Source organism: Borostomias antarcticus, assembly GCF_949987555.1.
Source record: "Borostomias antarcticus genome assembly, chromosome: 25".
NCBI lineage: Eukaryota > Metazoa > Chordata > Actinopteri > Stomiiformes > Stomiidae > Borostomias > Borostomias antarcticus.
In genome coordinates, this window is record NC_140258.1 from 10,902,752 (window position 1) to 10,909,355 (window position 6,604).

The window sequence follows — 6,604 nt, forward strand, 5'->3', positions numbered from 1 at the left end:
TAAATGGCATTTTAGTCAAAAGACTATGACTAAAACAAAATCATAATTTGCACCAAGTAAAACATTCTCTATGCACTGGAAAATTATCTAGAGCACATTAGTGTTTACATTGCTGATTAAAAAGGAGAGGTGACATGCAGAGGGTATTACACATTAAACATTCAAACAACCCCTGACATCAGCTCTATTTGATTTCCTTTCGACAGCAGAAACAAGAATAGGAACAGGACTGGAAGGGGAGAGGAGTGGTGTGAGGGAAGGAGAGGATGAGAGAGGAGAGGCGAGGGGGGGAGGAGAGGAAGAGAGAGGAGGAAGGGAGGGAATAGGAGGGTAGAGCTCATATCAATAGAGAAGCTTGTATGTTCCACTACAGCAAAGCTGAGAAAGCCATCAGAGATGGAAAAAAAGGAACCGGTGTGACGATATGTTTCCATTGCTGAGGGAGGGAAGGCATGCGGGAGGGAGGGTGGCTGAGCATGAGGCCTTTTTGCATTGTAGCCATTCTCATGAAAACAGACCAGGCATCATCTTTCTCTCTGTCGTGCCAGTGAGGCTTTTCAGCCTTTACTCCAGCACTCCTCTGCTGCAGAGTTGGGTTTCCTGATCGACGCCTTGAAAATAATCGACATGAACATGTTGAGAGGAGGGCGAACAGGAAACATGTGACGCATTGCCTCTTGCTACCACTTATGTGCAATTTCCAGTTTCCATAAGCAAATATGCACCCCTGAAAGCTTTTATGTAGTGATGATGAGTGCTGTGGCTCAGCGTGGGCAGTGGCAGATCCATCCAAATCCATGGCCTGGCCGATGGTTGGCCTGCGTTTCCTCAGGCCTGTCAGTGGCACATGCCCAGCCACACCACTCATTCAGTTTGCAATCATGCATCCCCATCCCCGCAGCACCCAGACTTCAACTCTGTTGTTGCAGGTGCAAGTGGTGTGTGAGAACAGAGGGCCTGGACTGTGTGAGAATGTTTATGCGGCCAAATGCAGTGCTGACACCTCCCTTGTGCAATCCCTTGTCAGTAATTCCTACAGTAACCCCCCCCCCCACCCCACACACACACACACACACACACACACACACACACACAAACACACACACACCGGTAGCAGTGACCGCTGTTCTCCCAGACCTCACTGCCACCCCCCCCATCCCTGTGATATGCAGTGGGCTTCTTCCAAGTGCAAAAATAAGATAAAAAAAATATCCTTTATTAATCCCACAAGGGTAAATTGCAACATTCCAGCAGTAAAGTGGCTAGTTAATAGAAGACAAATAAAGACAAAAAGATTCACACATTTCACACAAATTCACACACTATATACATTAGAGTGCAGTCATTGTGTCAGTTTAGTTCCAGTATGTGTGTGTGGTCTGCTAGGGAGGAGCGCAGGTTATGTATAACAGTGGCAGGGAGGAAGGACCTGTGATATCGCTCCTTCATACACTGGGTGAAGAAGCTACTGTATTTGATGGAGGATGGCTGCATACCTTGGTAATACTAGAAGAGATGAACATAAGAAGCCTATTAAAAACAGACTTTTTTTGTATTATTGAATTCACTCACCAAAGATTTGTGGGACATTGTTGTCATTCTTCAAAGTCTGACATGAATTCTTTGTCGTGGGACAGATAAATTACAGTTTAAAATGGAGCATCCACTGCTGCTAGCATGCAGGGCCGTCTGGCTGTTTGTCTTGTGTGCAAGGTTGTCGCTGGGTCAAGCCTCCAGACCTGATTTAAGGTTCCTGGGCTCTGCAACATCTGGTCCCAGTTTCACACCAGGGCAGTTATACACATCACATATGTAGGCAGTTACTTTACACACGTAGGCTATGTATGTTTGCAGCTGCCCTTGAATGAGCACATCCCTGTCAAGCTTCCTGTTCATGCGCAGAGCTGATTTTGTAAACGGTGCAGCCTGGCCAGGAAAACTCAACAGTAAGGAAATATACTTTGACACGTATTCCCTTCACCAACCCTGCAGATTTAACCCAGTTCATTAGGTATATGAATAAATGATGAAAATCTTCTGTTCCACAAGGTTTTTTTTATTTATTTGATTGATTTAATTGATTTATTAATTTATTAATTTAGAAGCCACTTATGCCTTGTGAAACAGCATTGACCATTTCTGATCACAAATTCACATGACCACCTCTCATAATTTCAGCTACGAGTTACACCACAGAACAGCTACCTCTTCAATGATGCAAGACAGTATCTTTACAGTCAAATATATCCAAATTGTGCCCCACTGAGAAAAGATAAGTGGTGAAGAATCCCTGTGGCTTCCCCTAGAAATTAATTAAAGCACTGTCTCACTTCAAGCTACTGTAACTACTCTTCAAAGTTATAGGATATGTCTCATAAAAAACAACATCATTTGAAGAGATTGTAAAATAACAAAGGCTACGATAAGAGTATTAATAATCGATTCAACCACAGTAGCTCCCCAAAGACATTTTAGATATGTTATGGTCTTCAGTTCAAAATGATGGATGAAACTTGAAAGTATGGTAGAATATTGCTATACCACTGATTGTATTTTGTATTTTACTCCCAGCCATTCACCATTGACTTTTCCTCTCTGGCAGCAGAATATGCACAGGTTCTGGCAGATTCTTAGGGTTAGCTGGCAGTACGTCACCACAATGGATATTTTCCTGATGACTGGAGGAACTCGTGCCTTAAATGAATTACTTATTTTATTTCAGATGACAGGGCAACCTCTTCACTACCATAGTCTCTGCCAGGTCGTTGTTTGCTCAGCTCAGCCCTGGCAGAGACTTGCTCATTAACAACAGCAGTAACAGCAGGACAATAATTCCAATAAGATTCCGAGAATCTGAAAGTAATCCATGCCATGCTTCCCCAGGGTCCAAACAATGCTTCCAGTTGTACATAACCAGACATTTTTTGTTGTTATTTTGGAGATGCGGTCAGGTGTTTCCAGACAATTGAGCGGTTCAGCTTTGTTCATTTGTATCCTGCATAGTTCGAACCTCACGCGCCAGATGGCGTGAGAAATAGAATGTGAGTGTGTGAGGTCAGGATGGTCTCATGAGGCTGGTGTTGTTCAGGGTCCCAGTAACTAATGCACATAACGTGATTATTTTCAACTCAGTCTGAATGACTATTCACTTTTGATTTCTTGATGATACACACAACCTGGTACTAATCTTCTCCTCTCTCTCCACAAATATTGATTTAGTTTTAGTTATAGTCTGCTATTTAGTTTGTCATATTTTAGTCATCTGAATTGCTTTAGTTTTAGTCTAGTTTCAGTTGACTAAAAAGCATTAAGATTTTAGTCAACTAAATCTACAGCATATTTAGTTGACTAAAATCAAATGGGTTTAGTTAAAGTGTAATGCATTATTTAACCATTTCTCTAGAATTTCTAACATAACATAATAACTCGTATACAAGTAATCTTCATAGAAGATGTATTTGGGTCTTTGTTAATATGAAAGCCAGTGGGCCTAACTGGATCCATGTCTTCATTTCGGGGAATACACAACGAATACAGAATACAGGAGTGTTGTGCTTCTGCCTTCTGCTGCTGTTTTTTCTGGCTCTCCAGGTCCCCTGTGGAGAACCCAGCAAGCGAACATAACTAGTGCTGAGTGGCTGAGAGTCATTGTGTTTTTATACCACTGACCATGTAAGAAAGGCCCTGAGCAACGTGACCAGGAAAGCCATCTGAATCCCATATTTGACATTCTGTGGAATCTAATTGTTATTGACATGATATGTTTTGACTGTATAATTTAGAAGCTGGTTGTTTTTAATTACCTTTGATCATGATTTGAGTGTTTTTGTGATTTGTGTAAGTCTCTTACTGACTTTTCACATTACGATGTTTGAAACACACCTCAGGGTCACAGAGGCATGCCTGTCTATTTGAAAAGTGTTTATTGTTAATGCATACTAGCATGTACTTTATATACTGTTTGGTTTATCTCCAATGCTATGGTCTAGTTTGAAAAGTTGACCACTACACAAATGTTAAAATGCCCTATGGTTTAAAAAGCTTTTAAGCTAATTGTCAAACATACAAACTCAACTATGACTGACTGTTTGCTATAGGCTCTGTTACTGCAAGCTTCATAATTATGGCAAACAAAGATGATGTACAAATTATGTATTTATTAAACAAGATCTCTTCAAAGTGTAGCACTTACATACAAAAAGGGTTTGTAGAAAATGTAGATCTAACAACACATGTATAACAAACAAAAAAACTTTAAATTTGTGTATTGCAAATCCCCAACAAAATATAACAAGCTAGTAACCAACCATGATTAAAATATACAGACAGACAATGACCAGGAGCTATACAATGCCAATTTGTCACATGTTACCTCAGTGATGTCAGCATTGCCTCCATCTGGTTCAATTCTCATTAATTCAAACCAGAAAGTTACCAATCCATTTGTGTCAACCTTGACATGTGAAAAACACATTTACCACAATCTCTTTCCATTCTAGTTAATCTGAAATGCACAATCTCGCACAATGCATTGACTCTTCAGTTGTCAAGGTCAAGGATGCTGTTCACATAATAAACAGTGTGGCCACACACACACTACTACGACACCAACCTAAACATGACACTCAAACACTCCATAATCAAAACCCTTACATCATACTCGCTGGTTTAGCAATCTCAAAAATATGTCTGTGACTTCAAACTATCCATAATTGTTCATAATGAAGAAGCCAAAATGTTTCAGACTGGTATTGAGCATTTGATAGGCCTGTTGGTCAAGTGCTGTCTGGCATAGCACTGCATATTAAAGAAAGACTGTTGTGATAAGAGTATTTCAATCTTGACGTAAAGCTTTGTCTTCAACGGTTTTCTGGTGTACTTCAAATGTCAATTTTCGTCAGTGTAAACAAATAAATAAGTATTTACAATCTCTAGCAAAAAAGCAAACAAGACATTAACTCAAAAATGGATAGCATAAATAATTTACAAAACATACAGACTTAGTATAAACATCTTCATCCCAAAGTACTTAAATTTCTATAAAATGGTCTACTGATCAAATGTAGAGTTGGAGAAATGTTCTTCTAACTACTTACTCAAGACTGTCTTGAGAACTTGTATTCAGTATGATCGTAGTTAATAAAAAGGACCTTTTCTAAAACCAGCAACTGTCATCTGATTTGTTATCAGTAATTCAGATATGCCTGTTGAAGAGATTAGGGCAATGACCTCATGTTGCTGAGCATCAATGAAGTATGATATGCACTGACATATGCTTCTGAACATTACAGAGTGACTTTGAAAGAGAGGCATTTGCATGTGTTCAGTCAACTCAAAGCTGTAGAAAATTCACGAAAGGAGAAAAGCACAAAAGTGGTTGTACAAAGAAACCCTATAACAAGTTGACAACATTGGTTAGTATTATTTGCCTAGTTGTTTTCTCATGGTCGACTCACACCTGTTGTCACTTCCCACGGAAATGTCTTTCTTGTCTTCTAAGCCAGGAGAGAAGAACATGGCTGTGGATTCCCCTTCAAAGAACTGTTACAGACAGCAACGGAAAAGTGCCAGCTCCACTTCATTGGGTGAAATGCAGAGCGAGCAAGGATATGGCGATCAAGGGATTGGAGTCTTTAGCCTGCTGAAGTTTTCTCCTCCAACATTATTCAGTTATCTGAGGGAGAGCAAGTGAAAGGGATTGATCATTACTTAAGCCAAAAACTAAGCCAAACCTTGGACTAGGAAGCCAGAACAATTAAGAATCTCAATTGAGTCCAACGTTTAGGACTAGACTTAAAGCTACAATATGTACAATTTTAATATTTTTTAAGCGTTTAAATATTTCTATATTGCTATGATAAATCAAGAGGGATCAGTCAATGATGTCTCCTCCATAGAGGCTTGGCCAACCCTGGTTCAAACTGTGCGTGCTGAGATTCAATCAGCAACACATACAGTAACGTTCTTCTTCTAGACCTTATTTTGGTGTGAGTGTACTGCAACTCTCAAGCAGACTGAATTTACCATCTCAGCCAGGAGGCAGCGCATCAGTTACATATTGTAGCTTTAGTCTTTGCACATAAAGCATCTAAATAACCCAGCAGGACATACAGTGCCGCAACCAGTGGTGAATTGTCAGCGTGACTGCTAAACATCAGCGTGAGGTTAACACGAAACTGCAGGCCTCATTCACCAATATCCTCCTAAGTTCCGTTCTTAAATGTCTTCCTAAGAACGTTTCTAAAGAAAGCTCCCGTCTGATTCACGACGTGTTGGTAAACCGTTGGATGAGTTCGCACCTGCCTTCTCTTAATGGTGAATCCCATGGTTTCACAAGTTCGCACCAATAGTCCGTAGCCTACTTAAGACTGCTCTTCCGTGTTCGTAGATTCTGTTATTAGTTCCCACATGTGAGAACGTTGGTGAATGCCAGAATCTCCTTTGAAATGGTGTAAGTGAAATTTAAGAAGAAATACTTCCTAAGAAATTCTTAACTTCGTTGGTGAATGAGGCCCAGTGTGATTACTGTCTATCAGTGATGGTTAGGGTTGTGATAGTGGAAGAGCTGGATGCCAGAGTAGTTTTTGATGTTCCCTCCACCATT